Source organism: Triticum aestivum, chromosome 3D (genome assembly GCF_018294505.1).
Source record: "Triticum aestivum cultivar Chinese Spring chromosome 3D, IWGSC CS RefSeq v2.1, whole genome shotgun sequence".
In the NCBI taxonomy this organism is placed as follows: domain Eukaryota; kingdom Viridiplantae; phylum Streptophyta; class Magnoliopsida; order Poales; family Poaceae; genus Triticum; species Triticum aestivum.
The window spans coordinates 475,630,483-475,653,426 of record NC_057802.1 but is presented as its reverse complement, the minus strand read 5'-3'; positions in this window follow the sequence as shown (position 1 = coordinate 475,653,426).

Sequence of the window (22,944 nt, the reverse complement as noted above, 5' to 3'; positions counted from 1 at the left end):
GCATTATAAAATGATCTCTCACTAAAATTTCAAGATAAAAGTGTTCTCCCTGAGTATGCACCGTTGCCAAAGTTCGTCGTGCCCAGACACCACGTGATGGTCGGGTGTGATAAGCTCTACGTCCATCTACAACGGGTGCAAGCCAGTTTTGCACACGCAGAATACTCAGGTTAAACTTGACGAGCGTAGCATATGCAGATATGGCCTCGGAACACGGAGACCCAAAGGTCGAGCATGAATCATATAGTAGATATGATCAACATAGTGATGTTCACCATAGAAAACTACTCCATTTCACATGATGATTTGTTATGGTTTAGTTGATTTGGATCACGTAATCACTTAGATTATTAGAGAGATGTCTATCTAAGTGGGAGTTCTTAAGTAATACGATTAATAGAACTTAAATTTATAATGAACTTAGTACCTGATAGTATCTTGCTTGTCTATGTCAATTGTAGATAGATGGCCCGTGCTGTTGTTCCGTTGAATTTCAATGCGTTCCTTGAGAAAGCAAAGTTGAAAGATGATGGTAGAAATTACACGGACTGGGTCCGTAACTTGAGGATTATCCTCATTGTTGCACAGAAGAATTACGTCCTGGAAGCACCGCTGGGTGCCAGGCCTCCTGCAAGAGCAACACCAGAAGTTATGAACATCTGGCAGAGCAAAGCTGATGACTACTCAATAGTTCAGTGTGCCATGCTTTACGGCTTAGAACCGGGTCTTCAACGACGTTTTGAACGTCATGGAGCATATGAGATGTTCCAGGAGTTGAAGTTAATATTTCAAGCAAATGCCCGGATTGAGAGATATGAAGTCTCCAATAAGTTCTACAGCTGCAAGATGGAAGAGAATAGTTCTGTCAGTGAGCATATACTCAAAATGTCTGGGTATAATAATCACTTGATTCAATTGGGAGTTAATCTTCCGGATGATAGCGTCATTGATAGAATTCTTCAATCACTGCCACCAAGCTACAAGAGCTTTGTGATGAACTATAACATGCAAGGGATGAATAAGACTATTCCCGAGCTCTTCGCAATACTAAAGGCAGCGGAGGTAGAAATCAAAAAGGGGCATCAAGTGTTGATGGTCAGTAAAACCACTAGTTTTAAGAAAAAGGGCAAAGGGAAGAAGAAGGGGAACTTCAAGAAGAACAGCAAGCAAGTTGCTGTTCAGGAGAAGAAACCCAAGTCTGGACCTAAGCCTGAAACTGAGTGCTTCTACTGCAAGCAGACTGGTCACTGGAAGCGGAACTGCCCCCAAGTATTTGGCAGATAAGAAGGATGGCATGGTTAACAAAGGTATATGTGATATACATGTTATTGATGTGTACCTTACCAGAGCTCGCAGTAGCACCTGGGTATTTGATACTGGTTCTGTTGCTAATATTTGCAACTCGAAACAGGGACTACGGATTAAGCGAACACTGGCTAAGGACGAGGTGACGATGCGCGTGGCAAATGGTTCCAAAGTCGATGTGATCGTTGTCGGCACTCTACCTCTACATCTACCTTCGGGATTAGTATTAGACCTAAATAATTGTTATTTGGTGCCAGCGTTGAGCATGAACATTATATCTGGATCTTGTTTGATGCGAGACGGTTATTTATTTAAATCAGAGAATAATGGTTGTTCTATTTGTATGAATAATATCTTTTATGGTCATGCACCCTTGAAGAGTGGTCTATTTTTAATGAATCTCGGTAGTAGTGACACACATATTCATAATGTCGAAGCCAAAAGATGCAGAGTTGATAATGATAATGCAACTTATTTGTGGCACTGCCATTTAGGTCATATCGGTGTAAAGCGCATGAAGAAACTCCATACTGATGGACTTCTGGAATCACTTGATTATGAATCACTTGGTACTTGCGAACCGTGTCTCATGGGCAAGATGACTAAAACACCGTTCTCCGGAACTATGGAGAGAGCAACTGATTTGTTGGAAATCATACATACAGATGTATGTGGTCCGATGAATATTGAGGCTCGTGGCGGATATCGTTATTTTCTCACCTTCACAGATGATTTGAGCAGATATGGGTATATCTACTTAATGAAACATAAGTCTGAAACATTTGAAAGGTTCAAAGAATTTCAGAGCGAAGTTGAAAATCATCGTAACAAGAAAATAAAGTTTCTAGTGGAGGAGAATATTTGAGTTATGAGTTTGGCCTACATTTGAAACAATGCGGAATAGTTTCGCAACTCACGCCACCCGGAACACCACAGCGTAATGGTGTGTCCGAACGTCGTAATCGTACATTACTAGATATGGTGCGATCTATGATGTCTCTTACTGATTGATCGCTATCGTTTTGGGGTTATGCTTTAGAGACGGCTGCATTCACTCTAATTAGGGCACCATCGAAATCCGTTGAGACGACACCTTATGAACTATGGTTTGGCAAGAAACCAAAGTTGTCGTTTCTTAAAGTTTGGGGTTGCGATGCTTATGTGAAGAAACTTCAACCTGATAAGCTCTAACCTAAATCGGAGAAATGTGTCTTCATAGGATACCCAAAGGAGACTGTTGGGTACACCTTCTATCACAGATCCGAAGGCAAGACATTCGTTGCTAAGAATGGATCCTTCCTAGCGAAGGAGTTTCTCTCGAAATAAGTGAGTGGGAGGAAAGTAGAACTTGATGAGGTAACTGTACCTGCTCCCTTATTGGAAAGTAGATCATCACAGAAACCAGTTTCTGCGACACCTACACCAATTAGTGGGGAAGTTAATGATAATGATCATGAAACTTCAGATCAAGTTATTACTGAACCTCGTAGGTCAACCAGATTAAGAGCCGCACCAGAGTGGTACGGTAATCCTGTTCTGGAGGTTATGTTACTAGACCATGACGAAGCTACAAACTATGAAGAAGCGATGGTGAGCCCAGATTCCGCACAATGGCTTGAGGCCATGAAATCCGAGATGGGATCCATGTATGAGAACAAAGTGTGGACTTTGGTTGACTTGCCCGATGATCGGCAAGCCATTGAAAATAAATGGATCTTCAAGAAGAAGACTGACGCTGACGGTAATGTTACTGTCTATAAAGCTCGACTTGTTGCGAAAGGTTTTTGCAAGTTCAAGGGATTGACTACGATGAGACCTTCTCACCCGTAGAGATGCTTATGTCTGTCCGAATCATGTTAGCAATTGCTGCATTTTATGATTATGAAATTTGGCAAATGGATGTCAAAACTGCATTCCTGAATGGATTTCTGGAAGAAGAGTTGTATATGATGCAACCGAAAGGTTTTGTCGATCCAAAGGGAGCTAACAAAGTGTGCAAGCTCCAGCGATCCATTTATGGACTGGTGCAAGCCTCTCGGAGTTGGAATTAACGCTTTGATAGTGTGATCAAAGCATTTGGTTTTATACAGACTTTTGGAGAAGCCTGTATTTACAAGAAAGTGAGTGGGAGCTCAGTAGCATTTCTGATATTATATGTGGATGACATATTGCTGATTGGAAATGATATAGAATTTCTGGATAGCATAAAGGGATACTTGAATAAGAGTTTTTCAATGAAAGACCTCGGTGAAGCTGCATATATATTAGGCATTAAGATCTATAGAGATAGATCAAGACGCTTAATTGGACTTTCACAAAGCACATACCTTGACAAAGTTTTGAAGAAGTTCAAAATGGATCAAGCAAAGAAAGGGTTCTTGCATGTACTACAAGGTGTGAGATTGAGGAAGACTCAATGCCCGACCACTGCAGAAGATAGAGAGAAGATGAAAGATGTTCCCTATGCTTCAGCCATAGGCTCTATCATGTATGCAATGCTGTGTACCAGACCTGATGTGTGCCTTGCTATAAGTTTAGCAGGGAGGTACCAAAGTAATCCAGGAGTGGATCACTGGACAGCGGTCAAGAACATCCTAAAATACCTGAAAAGGACTAAGGATATGTTTCTCATTTATGGAGGTGACAAAGAGCTCATCGTAAATGGTTACGTTGATGCAAGCTTTGACACTGATCTGAACGATTCTAAATCGCAAACCGGATACGTATTTATATTGAACGGTGGAGCTGTCAGTTGGTGCAGTTCTAAGCAAAGTGTCGTGGCGGGATCTACGTGTGAAGCGGAGTACATAGCTGCTTCGGAAGCAGGAAATGAAGGAGTCTGGATGAAGAAGTTCATATCCGATCTAGGTGTCATACCTAGTGCATCGGGACTAATGAAAATCTTTTGTGACAATACTGGTGCAATTGCCTTAGCAAAGGAATCCAGATTTCACAAGAGAACCAAGCACATCAAAAGACGCTTCAATTCCATCCGGGATTTAGTCCAGGTGGGAGACATAGAAATTTGCAAGATACATACGGATCTGAATGTAGCAGACCCATTGACTAAGCCTCTTCCACGAGCAAAACATGATCAGCACCAAGACTCCATGGGTGTAAGAATCATTACTGTGTAATCTAGATTATTGACTGTAGTGCAAGTGGGAGACTGAAGGAAATATGCCCTAGAGGCAATAATAAAGTATTATTTATTTCCTTATATCATGATGAATGTTTATTATTCATGCTAGAATTGTATTAACCGGAAACATAATACATGTGTGAATACATAGACAAACAGAGTGTCACTAGTATGCCTCTACTTGACTAGCTCGTTAATCAAAGATGGTTATGTTTCCTAGCCATAGACATGAGTTGTCATTTGATTAACGGGATCACCTCATTAGGAGAATGACGTGATTGACTTGACCCATTCCGTTAGCTTAGCACTCGATCGTTTAGTATGTTGATATTGCTTTCTTCATGACTTATACATGTTCCTATGACTATGAGATTATGCAACTCCCGTTTACCGGAGGAACACTTTGTGGTGCTACCAAACGTCACAACGTAACTGGGTGATTATAAAGGCGCTCTACAGGTGTCTCCAAAGGTACTTGTTGGGTTGGCGTATTTCGAGATTAGGATTTGTCACTCCGATTGTCGGAGAGGTATCTCTGGGCCCACTCAGTAATACACATCACTTTAAGCCTTGCAAGCATTGTGGCTAATGAGTTAGTTGCGGGATGATGTATTACGGAACGAGTAAAGAGACTTGCCGGTAACGAGATTGAACTAGGTATCGAGATACCGACGATCGAATCTCGGGCAAGTAACATACCGATGACAAAGGGAACACCGTATGTTGTTATGCGGTCTGACCGATAAAGATCTTCGTAGAATATGTGGGAACCAATATGAGCATCCAGGTTCCGCTATTGGTTATTGACCGGAGAGGTGTCTCGGTCATGTCTACATAGTTCTCGAACCCGTAGGGTCCGCACGCTTAAAGTTACGATGACAGTTTTATTATGAGTTTATATGTTTTGATGTACCGAAGGTTGTTCGGAGTTCCGGATATGATCACGGACATGACGAGGAGTCTCGAAATGGTCGAGACATAAAGATTGATATATTGGACGACTATATTCGGACACCGGAAGTGTTCCGGAGAAGTTTCGGATAAAACCGGAGTGCCGGAGGGGTTACCGGAACCCCCCGGGGAAGTATTGGGCCTTAGTGGGCCTGAGGGGAGAGAGAGTGCAGCAGCCCAGGAGGTGGCGCGCCCCCTCCCATGGGGAGTCCGAATTGGACTAGGGGAGGGGGAGCGGCCCCTCTTTCCCTCTCCCTCTCCCTCTCTTTCCGTCCCCCTTCTCTCTTCCTAGTTGGACTAGGAAAGGGGAGTCCTACTCCTACTAGGAGGAGGACTCCCCCCTCCTTGGCGCGCCCCATGGTCCGGCCGGCCTCCCCCTTGCTCCTTTATATACGGGGGCAGGGGGGCACCTCTGGACACACAATTGATATATGATATTTTAGCCGTGTGCGGTGCCCCCCTCCACCATATTACACCTCGATAATATCGTTGCGGAGCTTAGGCGAAGCCCTGCGTCGGTAGAACATCATCATCGTCACCACGCCGTCGTGCTGACGAAACTCTCCCTCAACACTCGGCTGGATCGGAGTTCGAGGGACGTCATCGAGCTGAACGTGTGCTGAACTCGGAGGTGCCGTGCGTTCGGTACTTGATCGGTCGGATCGTGAAGACGTACGACTACATCAACCGCGTTCTGTTAACGCTTCCGCTATCGGTCTACGAGGGTACGTGGAAAACACTCTCCCCTCTCGTTGCTATGCATCACCATGATCTTGCGTGTTCGTTGGAATTTTTTTGAAATTACTACATTCCCCAACAGCACCATCGACAGAAGCGTTCACTGCAGCAGAGATCCCCCCTGCAGACTTCCTTTCGCCGCCTCAGATCATCTTCCCCGTTGCTGGAAGCCGCGCCAACTGCATTACCATCATCGACTGAATAGATGAACCTGAGGACTACACAGTTCTGGAAGAGAGGTCGCAGTCTTTCGTGTTTGCTTACGTTATCCATCGGTTATTATTACCTGCTACTTTATCGTTCAATCTTGAGTTTTGAATTGCCCATGGGTCTCATATCGAGCCAGCAACGAATAGTATCTGTCTACTATCTGGTTCATCTGGGGTCTTCTATGTGGTTCATGTTGGGTGGGCAACAAACAATAGATGATCCATTGTCTATCTTTTTAAACTGAAGCTATAATCTACCTGCTATCATTAGTTTTGGATCCATCCACTCATTTGCTACCATCAGTCTTGATTTTTGCATGCACCCCTTAGGCCTTACAAAATCTAACTATTTTTTATTATGCATGTCAGATATTGTACACAATCGTACTGAACATGTAGAGAAAAAGAGAAGACCGTTGCATGCGAATATAATGTCATGCAGACGCCGCTCCATGGTGGGCGAAGTGCCCCCCCTCCTGCATTTCCAGATTGTATTCCAGAGGAAGACAACTGTTCAGATGGAGATTCAGAAGGAGCCGACAACGCCTGTTTACCATCTGAGGTGTTTGCTCTAACCTGGCATGCTGATGTTGGTCATATCATGCATATGGCGCCTTGCATTGCTTACATTATACATCTTATATGTCATCAGCTTAGTTTAGATTTGCTTTGTGTGAATGCCACCTGTTTGGTTTCTATATCATACTCCCACCATTCCTAAATATTTGTCTTTTTAGAGATTTCAACAAGTGACTACATACGGAACAAAATGAGTGAATCTACACTCTAAAATATGTCTATATACATCCGTATGTGGTAGTCCATTTGAAATCTCTAAAAAGACAAATATTTAGGAACGGAGGGAGTATATGGGAATTATGCAACGCCATCTTCTTTAGCCAGACATCATATACGTGAATCATGCAATGCCATCCTGTTTAGCCAGTCATCGTATATGTGAATTGTATTGTGCCATATTTTTTTCCATAATGTATTCCATTTGTCAACAATGTTTATACATTCATCTACTCTTCCTGTGCATCAGCCATTTGAGTCGGTCATGGGAAAAATCTGGAGTGAAAACAAGGTCTTCTGAGTAGTCAGTGCTACCTGTCGATGCAGATTTCTTGCTGGTTACAGATAGCTCCTCAGAGGAGGATTCAGAGAGAGATGACCAGTCGTATTCCCCCCCCCCCCCCCGAGGTGCATGCTCTAACTTGGCTGGGTTATATTGCTCATATCATGCATATGGTGTCTTGCATTGCCATGCCATCTGCTTAGATTAGACATGCTTTGTGTGAATGCCTCCTGTTTGCTTTCTATATCAGATATGTGAATTATGCAATGCCATGTTTTTCAGCCAGTTATCATATATGTGAATTATGCACCGCCATGGAGCCAGGCATCATATATGTGAATTATCTCATGCCATCTTTTTTTTCATTACGTATTCCATTTGTTGACAATCTGTGTATATTGAACTACTCTTCATGTGTATCAGCCATTTGAGCCGGTTATGGAAAAATCTAGAGTGAAAACAAGGTCTTCAGAGCAGGCAATGGTACCTGTTGAAGCATATATCTCGATGGTCACAGGGAGCTCCTCAGAGGAGGTTTCAGAGACAGATGACCAGTCCTATATCCCACCTGAGGTGTATGCTCTAAGTTGCAATGTTTATATTTCTCATATGATGCATATGGTGTCTTGCATTGCTTAGTTTAGACATCATATGCACAATATTGAATTCTATCTGCTTAGTTTAGAGATCACACATGCGAGTGCCAGCTTCTTAGTATATGAATCAATTATGTCAATTATATCATGCCATCCTGTATACTTAGACAACATGTATGTGAATTATTTCATCCCAACCTATTTTAGAAAGACATCATATAGTTTTGTCATGTCATCCTGTTTAGGTACTCATCATATGTTGAATTATGACATTATATCCTGTTAAGTTATCCATCATATATCTGAAACTGTGTCATGCTATCCTGTTTAGTTAGGCATCATATATGTGAAATTGTGTCATGCTGTCCTGTTTGGTTAGACAACATATATGTGAATTACCACATCTGTCTATCATACAATGTCTGTACGTTCAATTTCTTTTCTTGTTTATCAGCCATTTGAATTGGAGGGGGTGATGGAAGTATCTAAGGGAGCAAAATCCCGTTCTTCACAAAAGACAGTGCTACCCGTCGATGCAGATAGAACCATGGTTGTACTGGCCCACAAACTAGCCCCACCACACATAATCGAGACTCTTCCAGATTGCACACTTACACCGTTGGGCAGAGAACCAGCTACAACCCATCTAACCGCAACCCAGCGGATAGTAATCCACTTATAGTTGACAAAGCACCATGTCCACCACAGAGTACCCCCACACGAGCAGTTTGTAAAGCTAATGCAGTGCCCAAAGCACGAAGACCACCACAGCTAACCCAAACTCCACGTTTAAAGCAGAAGAGCAACTGTTCTCAGGTCAGAATCCGTAGCTATGGTCCATACTCCTTTGCTGTGGCGTCACTGTATTTACTCATACCAGCTACTTTCGAATTTGAAGGATCCAATTGAAACTCCAATGGCGCAACAGGTATGTTTTAAACCTATTTCTTTAACTGGATTGCTATTCTAAATTGTTGCTCTATGTTGCTTTCAGTTTAAGTTGTATAAACAGTTACGTTCTCATGTGATGCACATTACAAGTGCTGCCAATGCTGTGTAGTTTCTCACACTTATATTCTGTCTATGCTGCTGTGTCTTAAAAATATACGAGTTTAACTGTGTCTCTATCTTGATTAGGGAACATAAACTAGAATGATATGGACAATACAGTGACCATAGTACATAGATATATGTTTGTTTCATGCTGTTATCCTGTCCACCTTACTACTGAACCGGTTTACCAAAATGAGTTTCGTATACTACAAGCTAAACTTGTGATGTGTCTGCTTGTTTCTCTTGTAGTATGCAAACAGAATATTGGAGAAGAGCACCCCACTATGCAATGGTAGAGAAAGTAATGCAGATAGGGTTAAAGATAGTGAGACAACCCTGTTGGTCTCCAAGACAGGTGATAAAAACGATCTTGTAGACAGTGAGAGAACCCCACAGTTCTGCATTGATGTAGTGTTCGAGTTACTGGCCAGTACCGCTGGCACAAGCTCTTCGTACTCGCTGCCTGAATCACTTCGGCTTCTTCAGTCTCAGCTACAAGCTGAAAGGTATCAGTCAGCTGTGCTGCGGCAAGAAGCCGAAGGACTGAGGAAGTCCCTGCAGAATTCAGATGCGTACTTTCTTGTGCAACAGCAAGCGCTGGAGGATTTAAGCACCAAACAAAAGAAAGTTAATAAGCTTGCTAAGCATCTTGCCAGCATTATGGGTACCCCGGATATTGTTTCTTGAACTCTTCTGAAGTGGTTCCAGTTCTGGACTTGTTTTGCTGCGGCGTTTATATGCTGCTTTGTTCCATATTTGCACTGGTGGCGAACTTTGATGCCCAGTGGACGTAATATGTGTAATAGTCGTGATAGCCTAGCATAAGTTGCTTGCTTATTTATTTCCTTGTTGTCTTGTTTATTTGTTTGCTTGTAGTCAGTGCAGTTCTTTTTCCGCGGTTTGCTAGTGGCAGCAATAACCTATTTTTTAAAACTAGGCCACAATAAGCATGGGCTAATATTTACTGTAGTGACACTGGGCCTCCTACGGGCCGTAGAAACAGTGGGCCTTCTACGGGCCGTAGAAACAGTAGGCCTTCTACGGGCCGTAGAAACAATGGGCCTTCTACGGGCCGTGGAAACAATGGGCCTTCTACGGGCCGTATCATCAATGGGCCTTATACGGGCCGTATGATCGATTAGCCAAACATGGGCCAATAACAAGCCGCATTATGGCCGTAAACGGGCTAGAGTTGGAATCGTCCGTTCATGGGCCGACCATAACGGGCCATCGTTAATAGGCCATATTTGATGACGCTATGAAAACGGCCCAACGTATTAATGGACCACAAACGGGCCGACTGTAACCACGGGCTGAATTTGGCCCACAAGCAGAAAATGACAGTAACGGGTCGTAAGTAAACGAATGCTGGAAATGAGCCCAAGAATAAATGGGCTCTGAGAAGGCCGAAAGATAACATGGGTTGGAAACGGCCCAACGGAATAACGAGCCGTTAATGGGTATAAAGTGATACACTGTTCATTACGGGCTAGTTTCACCACGGGCCGTTAATGGGTGCAAAGTGATACACTGTTCATTACGGGCCAGTTTCACCACGGGCCGTTAATAGGCCAAGAGTTACATAGGGCCTCATATGGGCCGAAAGACGTCCTGGGCCATACATGGGCCAGAAGTGAAAACGGGCTGGAATCATATTGGATGGCCCAGATGACGCTACTGGGCCTAATTCGGATAGGGCATAATGGGCCTTGGGTTAGCGGGCTGTAAATGGGCTATATGCGAACAGGCCGTTAACAGGCTTTCCATGGGCCGGCCCGCCACCTTTTGACCAAGTCAAACGGGCCGGCCTTTTCACAGGAATGGGCCTCTGTTGGGCCGTGCCACGTGTCGACGTATCATAGGCGCCTTCTGTCCAATGAGTGGATGACATCTGTCCCAACGATGAGCCGACACGTGTTTCCTCCAGCCAATGATGATTCTACACGTGGAAAATCCCCATTGGTCGGGGCTGTTAACGGGTTATCGGATCCAAAACCCGACCCGATAGCTTAACGGCGTTCCGTTACGGTGGATGCCACGTGTCGGTCACCCTTGACGAAAGCACTTCTGTGACGCGCGATTTATCGTCATGGAAGTGGACACTTCCGTGATGATAATTTTGGTAATGTCATGGAACACTTCTACGACAGCACATGTATGACTATCTTGATTCTGTAATAAATTTGTCATGGATGTACATGCATGACAAAAAACGCGACCCACTGTGACAAACACGTATCATCACGGAAGTGTATTTTTTTGTAGTGTAGGTAAGTTTTTGGTTAAGTCATTTACTGTAGTCGTACTTTTTGATACTGGTGCATCGCATTCATACATATCAAGGGGATTCATGGATAAGTTTAAACTGCCAACCCAAGCCCTTAGGTCACCCATGTTAGTAACCTCGCCAGGAGCTGAATATATGGCTAGCCTATGGTGTGATCGGTTACCATTAAGGATTGGTAACTACCTGTTTCCCTCAGACCTAATAGTATTGGAGTCACAAGGACTGCATGTGATATTAGGCATGGATTGGTTATCAAAGTATGGAGGGAACATTGACTGCGCCAGTAAGTCGATTTTGCTTACCACCCCAGAAGGAAGAAGGATGAAGTATGTATCCCGACATGTGCCGAATAGGACTCAAGTAAATTCCTTATCAGGAGTTGTACAAGAGGAAGTACCAGTGGTGAAGGATTTTTCGGATGTGTTTTCAGAAGAGTTGCCAGGCATGCCACCAGATAGAGACATTGAGTTTTTGATTGAGCTTTTGCCAGGCACATGGCCAATATCTAAGAGACCGTACATGATGCCCGCAAAGGATTTGGAGGAAATTAAGAAGCAGATTAAGGAGTTACTGGATAAAGGATATATTCGCCCAAGTTCGTCACCTTAGGGATCACCAGTACTTCTAGTGGAAAAGAAGGATGGATTATTGAGGATGGTTGTTGATTATCGAGGATTGAATGAAGTAACAATCAAGAACAAGTACCCACTGCCGATGATCAATGATTTGTTTGACCAGCTGCAAGGAGCTAAAGTGTTTTCTAAGATCGATCCGTGATCAGGATACCACCAGCTGAAGATTCGAGAGCAGGATATACCTAAGACAGCTTTTCCACGAGGTACGGGCTATACGAGTACACTGTTATGTCATTTGGACTGACTAACGCACCTGCCTATTCCATGAACATGATGAACAAGGTGTTTATGGATTTTTTGGATAAGTTCGTCGTAGTGTTCATTGATGATATTCTGGTCTACTCGAACAATGAAGAGGAGCATAAGGAGCATTTGCGTTTGGTACTTGGAAAGCTCAGAGAACATCAGTTATATGCCAAGTTCAGCAAGTGTGAGTTTTGGTTGAAGGAAGTGGGATTCCAAGGACATGTTATATCCGGAGAAGGAATAGCAATAGACCCCAGCAAAGTTGTCACTATGACAAATTGGGAGGCACCCACATCAGTTGGAGAGATCCGGAGTTTTCTTGGACTCGCAGGATACTACCGGAGGTTCATTGAGAGTTTCTCGAAGATTGCAAAACCCATGACGGAGTTGCTGAAGAAGGACACCAAGTTCAAATGGACTGAGGAATGTGAGGCCAGTTTTCAGGAGTTGAAGAAACGCTTGGTTACATCACCAGTGTTGATTCTGCCAGATCAACGCAAGGATTATGAAGTGTATTGTGACGCTTCTCGTCGAGGACTTGGATTCGTACTTATGCAGGAGGGAAGAGTTGTTTCATATGCCTCACGACAACTTAAACCCCTTGAGTTGAATTATGCTATGCATGATTTGGAGTTAGCTGCCGTAGTGCATGCATTGAAGACATGGAGACATTTTCTCATCGGAAACCATTGTGAGGTATATACGGATCACAAGAGTTTGAAGTATATCTTCACGCGGAAGGAGCTGAATCTCAGGCAGAGGAGATGGTTGGAGCTCATTAAGGATTATGATATGAGATTGCATTATCATCCCGAAAAGGCTAATGTAGTAGCCGATGCGTTGAGCCGCAAGAGTCATGTCAATACACTCATGACCGGAGAGTTACCCAAGGAGTTAGCAGAGGATCTTCATGAGCTATGTTTGGAGATAGTTCCGAGAGGCTATGTAGCAGCATTGGAGATTTAGTCTACTTTGATGAATAAGATCCGAGAAGCACAGAAGATGGACAAAGAGATTGCCGAGATAAAGGAATGGATGAGCAAAGGAAAGGCTAAAGGATTTCGTGAGGATGAGCACGACACCTTATGGTTTGAGGACCGCGTTTATGTGCCGAATGATCCGGAGATCAGGAAGTTGATTTTGCAGGAGGCCCATGATTTGCCATATTCGATTCACCCAGGAAATACCAAGATGTATCTGGAATTGAAGGATAGTTTCTGGTGGACCGGAATGAAGAAGGATATTGCGGAGTATGTAGCAGTTTGTGATGTATGTCAGAGAGTGAAGGCAGAACATCAGAAGCCAGCAGGATTGTTATAGCCATTGTCGATACTCGAATGGAAGTCGGATAAGCTAGGCATGGATTTTATCACGAGATTGCCCAGGACTCGTTCAGGATATGACTCGATATGGGTTGTAGTCGATCGTTTGACGAAAGTAGCTCATTTCATCCCAGTGAAGACCACTTACACGAGTGCTAAGTTGGCAAAGATATACATGACCAGGATCGTATGTCTACATGGAGTTCCGAGGACCATTGTATTAGATAGAGGAACCCAGTTTACCTCAAAGTTTTGGAATCAGTTGCATGAGACTTTGGGAACCAGGCTAGAGTTCAGTACAGCCTTTCACCCGCAGACAGATGGACAAACTGAGAGAGTCAATCAGATTCTGGAGGACATGTTGAGAGCTTGTGCGCTAGACTATGGATCTAGTTGGGACAACAATTTGCCTTACGCAGAGTTCTCTTACAACAACAGTTATCAAGCCAGTTTGACGATGGCCCCTTCGAAGCCTTGTACGGAAGGAGGTGCAGGACACCGTTGTTGTGGGATGAGGTTAGAGACCGTCAGTTGTTTGGACCAGATTTGATTAAGGAGTCTGAAGAGAAGGTTAAACTGATTCGCGATAGACTCAAGGTAGCCCAGTCCAGGCAGAAGACCTATGCGGATTCTAAACGCAAGGAGATAGTTTACGAAGTCGGAGACAGAGTGTATCTTCGTGTATCACCACTTTGAGGAGTTAAGCATTTTGGAGTCAAGGGAAAGTTAGCGCCACGTTTTGTGGGACCATACAAGGTTGGAACGTATGGGAGAAATTGCTTACAAGTTGGAATTGCCCGAAGGATTGTCAGGAGTTCACGATGTGTTTCACGTTTCCCAGTTAAAGAGGTGCCATGCAGAGATGGCTGATATCCCTCTGAGAGATACAGTGCCATTGGAAGTGATTCAGTTGGATAGCGATTTGACCTACGAGGAGAAACCAGTCAAGATTCTCGAGTTTGCCAGCCGAGTCACACACAACAAAGTTATCAAGTTTTGCAAGGTTCAGTGGAGCCACCATACCGAAGATGAAGCCACATGGAAAGATCACCCTCACCTATTTTGTAGCCAACCCGAATCTCGAGGGCGAGATTCATCTTAAGGGGGGTAGGTTTGTAACATCCCAAATTTTCAATTTGGAATGTTATACATTAGATCAGCATTGCATATCTTATTTTTATTGCATTTTGGCTTGATCCTAGAAATTCTAAGCAACTCAAGGACCTACGAAGAGAGTTGGGAATTTTGTTATTTTCATATTTGAGTTTTCTCAAATTTTGAAAAGAGGATCGTTTGATTTTAATTATTTTCTCTTTGTATTTCTTTTATAAAAATAAAAGAGAGAGGATAAAATGACTTCCTCAAAATAAAGAAATATTGGAGATTTAATATTAAAATCAAATAAGAATTTTATTCGGAGTTTTATTGCTATTTTATTTGAATTAGGAAAAAAATGTGTTTTTCAAAATTGCATTAGAGTCCCAAATAAATGTTCACCTTGTCCGGTAGATTTTTAGAGGACATGGAAAATTTATTTCAGGATTTTTGGAGTCTGTTTAGTATTTCTTTTATTTGTTTTTCTGCGCGGATTATTTAAAAAAAAGAGGAAACCGACTTTGGGCCGTACCCGAGCGGGACTCCGCCCGGGGGAGGCTTTATAAGCGCCGCCACACGAGCCCCGCAGCCCACCAGCCCACCGCCGTCGAAACCCTAGCCGCCGCCCGCGCCAGCCCGCCGCCGCCGCCCGCTGCCGCACCGCCGGAGCCGCCACCTGCCGCACCGCCGCCGCCGCCGTCTCGCCGGATCCGCCGGAGGTAGCCGCCGCCGCCTTGGTTTTTGCGAGAAAACCGATCGTTTTTTTCGAAACATTAGATCCGGTTCGGTTTATTTTTTCGGTTTAATTATTTCACGAACGCCCGTTCGTACGTTCGTTTTAACGAACGGTTTTCACCGTTTAACCGCAGACAGCGAACGTTCGTTCGTTAGTCTGTTTGTCAGTTTTTCTTTTTCTTGGATTTTTCGCGGTTATTTTCGATCGCGATTTCTGATCTGATTTTCATTTTAGTATAACTTTTCGCTCGTTTATCGGAATCAGGCGATTCAAGCGCCTAGAGTTTCGTCTCGAAACCCTCATTCTGTTTAACCAACTTGAACAAGTTTTTGCTACTGTAAAATTTGACTTAAGTCCGGATTAGTAATCGAAGCTTGTTTCTTTCGCAGTTTGAGTTTCGTTGCTTTGTTTGATTTGATTCTTTTTGCAAACCGGAGTTCTTAAGTTGAACTTTCTGGTTAGATCTCTTATTTGAGTTTTACCCGTGCTTTCTTTGCTTGATTGCTTATTGTATGCTTGTTTGTTTGCGATAGAGTACCCGGAGTGCGAAGCGTGCTACTACGAGTCTCTAGGTTTCGCGGATCATCACCAAGGCAAGTAACACTTTGATCATACCTCTTTACTACCCAGTTTTATTGCATTAGATCAATCCTCAAACAATTGCATGATTAGGATCTAATTAAATTGTGGGTTTTGGGAAGTAGATGAGGTAGTACCTATTGTCCTGTTTATAATCAAACCTTTGGGAGTTACTTCTACGTTGCTTATTTTGCTATGCTATGCTCGTAGACGTGGATTGGGTGAGTGTATCCATGACAGATGTGAGTATTGTTAATTAATGGTTCAACTTAAGGTGGCAACTTTAATAAACATCTGGGTGGATTGAGGCACCTCGGGAACCCAGCGTTGTCTGTATTTTTGGAAATCCCGGGGTACCGTGTGATTCTCCTATGGACTGCCACCCAGGCTCAAAGGGATCATGAGATTATTCATGCTAGAAACTTCCGTGTGCAGCCACAAGCCATTATGGGCTCTGGCATAGTTGAGTATGTTGTGTGACCTCTTTTAGTGGTAGGCTAGCAGATGTTCGGGATGTAGGTGGTACTGTCTACCCAGAGTAAAGAGTTAACGCTTCTGAAAGACTGTGTCTCGGTCATCCGTTTCTCAAACATCATGTAGTGCAAGAAAACAAACGGAGGAGATCGAGTCTTGTGGGGAAAAGTGCGCAAACCTCTGCAGAGTGTACAAACTAATCATGGTTAGCCGTGTCCCCAGTTATGGACATCTTGAGTATCTGGATCTTGGATTATCATGTGGATCTCATCACTCTTAATATAATTTGAGTGCGTTTAAATTACTTTTAATTGGGGTTGAGATGGGGTTTACCATTCTCAATGTTTAACAACCACCATGATAGTTAAATAAAATTTATTCCTTTTACTGTAGGGAAAAATTGGCTTTTCGCAAAACATATTAACCATACAGCCTCCACCAGCCAAATATGCATGTAGTGATAGCATCATTATGTTCATTACTTTTTTGTGTTGCCTTGCTAGCATATTCCATGTGCTGACCCTTTTTCGGGCTGCAACGTTCATGTTGCAGACTTTTCAGACGACGAGTAAGGTGCCTTAGGTCGTGGTCTTTCACTCAGTGATGCCATTGGAGTTGATGGACTCACTTTATCTTCCAAGCCTTCCGCTGTTATCGTATTAGATGGCCTTAAGCCATATTTATTGTAATAAGCTCTCTTTTGAGACATTCGATGTAATAAGTGTGTGATTGCTACTCTGTTATAAATCCTTCAAGTACTGTGCTCGTCAGCATTACCGATCCAGGGATGACACAGATGCATAGAGATCAGACTGTTTGAGGTCTAGTCGCTACAGTGTGTGTGTCCAAACTTTTGTCAAACATGCCAATTTTTTACCAAGGTTTTAGATCAACCAAGGTTTCATGTGTTTCTGATATTTTTTTATTTTTTTTGAATTAAAATGCCATGGCACTCCATGCATACATATGCATGTGTCCATGTCGTGAGACAAATATGTTTGAAAATTCCTTCTAATTTACTGCACATGGAATTAACTCGCACACAAGTACACAAATATGATTTTTCAAACCGTTATGGTTAGCCGTTGCATGTAGATGTACTTCAAATTTGAATTACGGTCATTAAATGGCTAGAAAATCACTTAAATGTCTTCAAAAGGTCAAATGACCCCTGGAATTTTCCAATTTTTCACATGACAGTTGTATTAGTGCATGTTATACGTAGAAAAATTTGAAGGCTGTAAGAGGAAGCTATCTCCCGTTCGTCATCAAACATGCATTGTTCCCTCTCAAAACCACGAGCCTTCTAGTGAGTTGCTCCGGTTGTGAGGGGTGTGTATCCAAACTTTCGTCACGCATGCCAAAATTTTTACCACATCATCTTGGTGGCATGACATTACATCAACCAAGGTTTCATGTGTTTCTGATATTTTTTTAATTTTTGGAATTTAAATGCCATGGCACTCCATGCTTAATTGTGTCATAGCCGTTAGACCAATATGTTTGAAAATTCCTTCCAATTTACTGCACATGGAATTAAATCGCACACAAGTACACAAAATATGACTTTTCAAACCGTTATGGTTAGCTGTTGCATTTACATGTAGTTCAAATTTCAATTACGGTCATTAAATGGCTAGAAAATCACTTAAATGTCTTAAAAGGTCAAATGACCCCTGAAATTTTCCGAAATTTGACATGACAGTTGTATTAGTACTACAAAATTTCTCGTACATTTGAAACACCATCCGTTGCCACTTTACTCCAAATTCGTCTTTCACAGCTAATAAAAAATATCTACAATATCACACACAGTTGTTTTCTAGGAACCGTTTGCGATGAAAATATCTAGGTCTATTTAAGTCTCCCTCCTTAAGCTTTGCCGGCTCGTCTGCTCCAGTGCCGGCAACCCCCGAATCCATGAATCCCGATCCCCATTCCCGCACCCCCTTCTTGCAAAGATGACGTTGTGGAAACGCTTTGTGAAGGCCCGTACGATGGCCGCGTCCCCCCCGAGCGCCACCGCCTGCGCCGAGAGCGCGGCCACCTACGTCGAGAGTGTCGCCGCATCCGCATTGAGCGCGGCCGCTTCCGCCGAGAGGGCGTCTGCGGCAGCCGACAGGGCAGCTGCAGCAGCCGAGACGGCTGCAGCTGCTGCTGCGATGGCGGCTGCAAACGCCGCGAGCGCTCAAGCTGCCGTCCGTGCTGCCGATGTCGCCCTGGCCCGGGTCGAGGCCATCCATGCCAAGATCGAGGATGCACACGCCAAGATATTCCAGGCCACCTCGGACTCCAGCATGCAACCCATGTCTGAAAAGGCGGTGGTGGCCATGGAGCACCTGCTTCCTCATGAGGTCACCGAGCGGGAGCTGGAGATGCAGGAGGCGGCGGAGATCGAGGAGCGCTGGGAGGAGGAGTTGCGCGTGGCCGAGGTCGAGGTAGAGAAGAGTCTGTCCATCGAGGAATCGGCAGTGGAGTACCAACGCGAGCTCTGGCGCAGCCACTACTATGAGTACTACAACCTTGAGGGTGGCGCCGAGGACGAGGATGCGGTTGACTTTAGCAGGGGGGACGCGGAGTCCACCAACGCCGGCATGTCACTAGGACAAGTCTCGACGTCTCATCTCACACCGACAATGCATAGGCGGGCATGGCAGCGGATTTGTTAAAATTATGCGTACTTAGGCTTTGTTTTAATGCTGGTCATTTGGTAGAGCAATGTTCAGGTCAACTGGCTTTGTTTAATTACTAAAATTGCTCGATTCAGTAAGTGTGGTCTGTCTGCTGTACGCTCTTTTGTGTACCCAAATTAGCAAGCGATGTTAAATTATGCAATGATGTACCCGGGGAAATTTCCATCAAAATTTGAATTATCAAACTCATCCCATGCGCGTAAAGTAGAAGAATCATTTGCGATGCACACAATCGTTCAAAGTGAATGGTCCGACGGCACCGCGCGCAAAGTTTCCCTCCACATTTCCAAAATTTTGGCCTACCGCCAAAATATCTACCCTGCCCCCTCCCCCCTTCCCTACCCCCTTTTCTCCCCGACCACAAGTCACATTTCCCCTGTTTCCTCCTTCCTTCCTTCCTTCCTTCCTAAGCTATAGCCGCTTCCTCGCTCTCGCCGTCTCGCATCCTACCGCCGAGGTCGCCATGGCTTCTTCAAAGACCTCTCCGTCGGTTCCTCCTCCGGCGACGACTCCTTCACCACCCGGGTATGCCTCTCTTCTCTCTCTTGGGCTATGACTTGGAATGAAGGATTTTTACCCGGTGGTCGATTTGAGTCATTTCTTCCTCTTGTAGCTCCCTAGGACCATCAATGGCAACGAACGGAGTGGACTGGCTGAAGATCTATCTGCTCGTTGTCACCATCAATCTCCATGCGTGAAGCTAGTTGCGTTTGAATCTGTGGACAGTGGGAGGAAGTTTCTGGCATGTGCAGAGAAGGTTAGACCCTTTTTTGTTGTTACAAATCATTTGTTAGATGTGATTCAGACACTGTCACGGTCCCAACCCATTCATACCACACCTTCAACCAAACGCATCCTAAGACGGTGTCACAGATTGTACCTAGTATCCAAAATTGTTGCCATCTCATCAGCGGTGCCATTAGAAAATTATTTGGCACCACTTCAGCAGTTTGTGCAGCCAACTTTGGTCCACACATCCGAGCAGCCAAGCAGTAAAATACTAAATCTTTATGGCACGAAGGAACTGGGCATCAGAGCAACTAGGTGCTCCGGAGTCCAGGTCCCTGATTTTTTCCGCTGCATCGGCTCGCCAGTGCAGGGCACCGGTGCGAGATGTAGCAACTGTTGTCTTTACACCAGTTTTGGCATAGATAGTGGACGGCCTTAATGCTATTAGTTCTATGTTACTAAATGTGTGCATGTACACACCTGTTAGTATCAATTTGCTGTCATCCAAACACTGTCGCTATGCTGTTGCAATTATATTTACCTTCGTCATAAAATGTTCAATTTGTTATTTATTGTACATGAGTAAGAACTTGTAGCATTGTTGTAGTTAATTATAGCTTCTAATGTTCCGGAATTTGGTTGTTGTCTCAGTAGCAATTAATTCATTTGCACATTGATCTTTTTGAGAAGATATGTCATAATTAACATGTTTCTTCAGTTTTTCAAAACAAGCATTGGTGATTTTCTATGTTGCTATAAACCCATTTCCCCTACAATTGTTACTTGTCTAGTTTTAAATATTATAGGATGAACGGAAGTGTTCTTACTTGGAGTGGGTTGATCAAGAGTGGCCACAGTCTTTGAAGATGTGCCTAGCGAAGCTCTGGAGCATGTATGAGGAAGAGAATAGACGTAGGCTTAGAGAAAGTGTTGTCAACACTGAAGAATATTTGAAGATGCGGGATAAAAAGAGGAAGGTGGAGAATGAGCTCATATTTTTTAGATCACACTTTGCTAAGATAGTGTTGGCGAAGGAGGAGGCACTTTCCCAGTTGGCCAGTGCAAACAGGTTCTTACTGAACTAAAAGCAGAGGTGGATAAGACGAGCCTGGATGATCTCGATTAGGGAAATGAATATATTGTTCTAATATTGTTCTTATGAAGTTGAACTAGCTATATGTCGTATTGTGTTGTTTTCATGTAGCTATCGTACTGTGATGTTATAATATATTTATGTGCCTGATATGAAATTGGCAAACAGCTGCTCAATATGAAATGTGAATTTGCGTAATACTGGAATTATTAATTGTAAACTAATAAACCTGCTAAATGTGTCATGGAACTTTGCAAACGGTTCTAGCAGTAAAAGCGCTTGTGATGGATAGCCCAATGCCACACAATTTTCTTCATCAAATCATGTGTGATGTAGTTGATAAAAGCAAACAGTTAACCAAGGCAGAGCGTGTGTGATAGTTACACCTTTCACACACGAGCCTACACATAAAATTGTGTGGGATGTACATACGAACGGAAACGTTTTCACTGGGTTGACTGTGTGGGATGTACATAAGAACGGAAACGTATTCCTTGGATTGACTGTGTGTGATATACATACGAGCGCAAACGTTTTCCCTGGATTGACTGTGTGGGATGTAAATAAGAACGGAAATGTATTCCTTGGATTGACTGTGTGTGATATACATACGAACGGAAATGTTTTTCTGGGATTCACCGTGTGGGATGTACATACGAACGGAAATGTTTGGGTTTCGATGCCTCGCCCGATCGCACACGGCCCCAGCCTGTGTCCTAGGAGGGCCTATCCAAGACGATTTCTGGGTCATGTGGGAAGGACCCCCTATCGCCCACACTCACTTGGCGATGGTTCCAAATGCCGTCGCGGAAAGGGGTTAAAAACTGTTTGTATAGCACCGACGCGTACCAGTGGGTAGTATTGAGATATTAATAGTGGAAAGCTCGAAGGTTGTTAGGAGTCCTGAATGAGATCTGAGACGTCACGAGGAGCTCCAGAATGGTCCAGAGGTAAGGATTTCTATATGGAAAGTTTTTTTTAACTCTGTGACCATAGAACAATTGTTCTACGGCATAATTATATTAAAGGTGTAATATTTACAATTACAGGTGGGGGGGAGTGTTTCAGCACACACTCAGCCAATACCAGTTCTGTTGGACATTATCTTAAGTATCTAACACTAGTCTAATTGATGCTCTCTAAGAAGCTAAAAATGAATGGTTGCTTTGACTCTTTGACTCTATATTGGAGCAAAACAAAGTCTTCCTTGAATCTTCTAAGCAAGGACCTGTTACTTGGCACAATATTTCTAAAGTGTTTATTGTTTCTTTCTTTCCATACGCTCCATGCGGCGAGCAGGAAAATTTCCATGAACATTGGCCTCACCCAAGTGGATTTCGCTTCTGTAAGCATTGAGAGTCTCGGACCAGTATCCCTCCATGCGAGGTTGACTTTGTCCCAGCAGCTCTTGCTGAATTGGCATTGGAATATCATATGCTCAATGGTTTCCTCAATTTCTTGTCCACAGAGAATGCAATCATAGTTATTCCCGATGTTGTAGTGTCTCCGTTTGAGCATGTTTCGAGTGTTCAGTCTGTCCAAAAGCAGTAGCCAAAAACCTTAATTTTAGATGTGACTTTAGATTTCCACAGCCATTGGTAAGTCTTGTGTGCCTTCACATTGTGAAAGTAGAATCTGTAGTATCGTCTTGCCGTGAATTCTTTTGCCCCCCAAGTACACATCCAGGTATCATGCAATGTGTTGTCGAGATCGATGTTCGCCGCAACAGTTTGTAGGTCCCACACCTCTTCCCTCGCTTGCACTGAGAGGGGTAGATGGAACGCTTCTTCCAAGGAAGTAATGATCAAGAAATCTCTGAGATATATATCTTCCTCTTTGATAAAAGAGAATGCTCTAGGTTGCGATTCTGCCAGGATCGAATCCGTCCATTGGTCCTTCCACATTAAGACATTTCAGCCTTCTCGAACAGAAATTTTTTGTGATGCCACGATAGACTGGTGTTAGCTTGAGTACATCACGCCA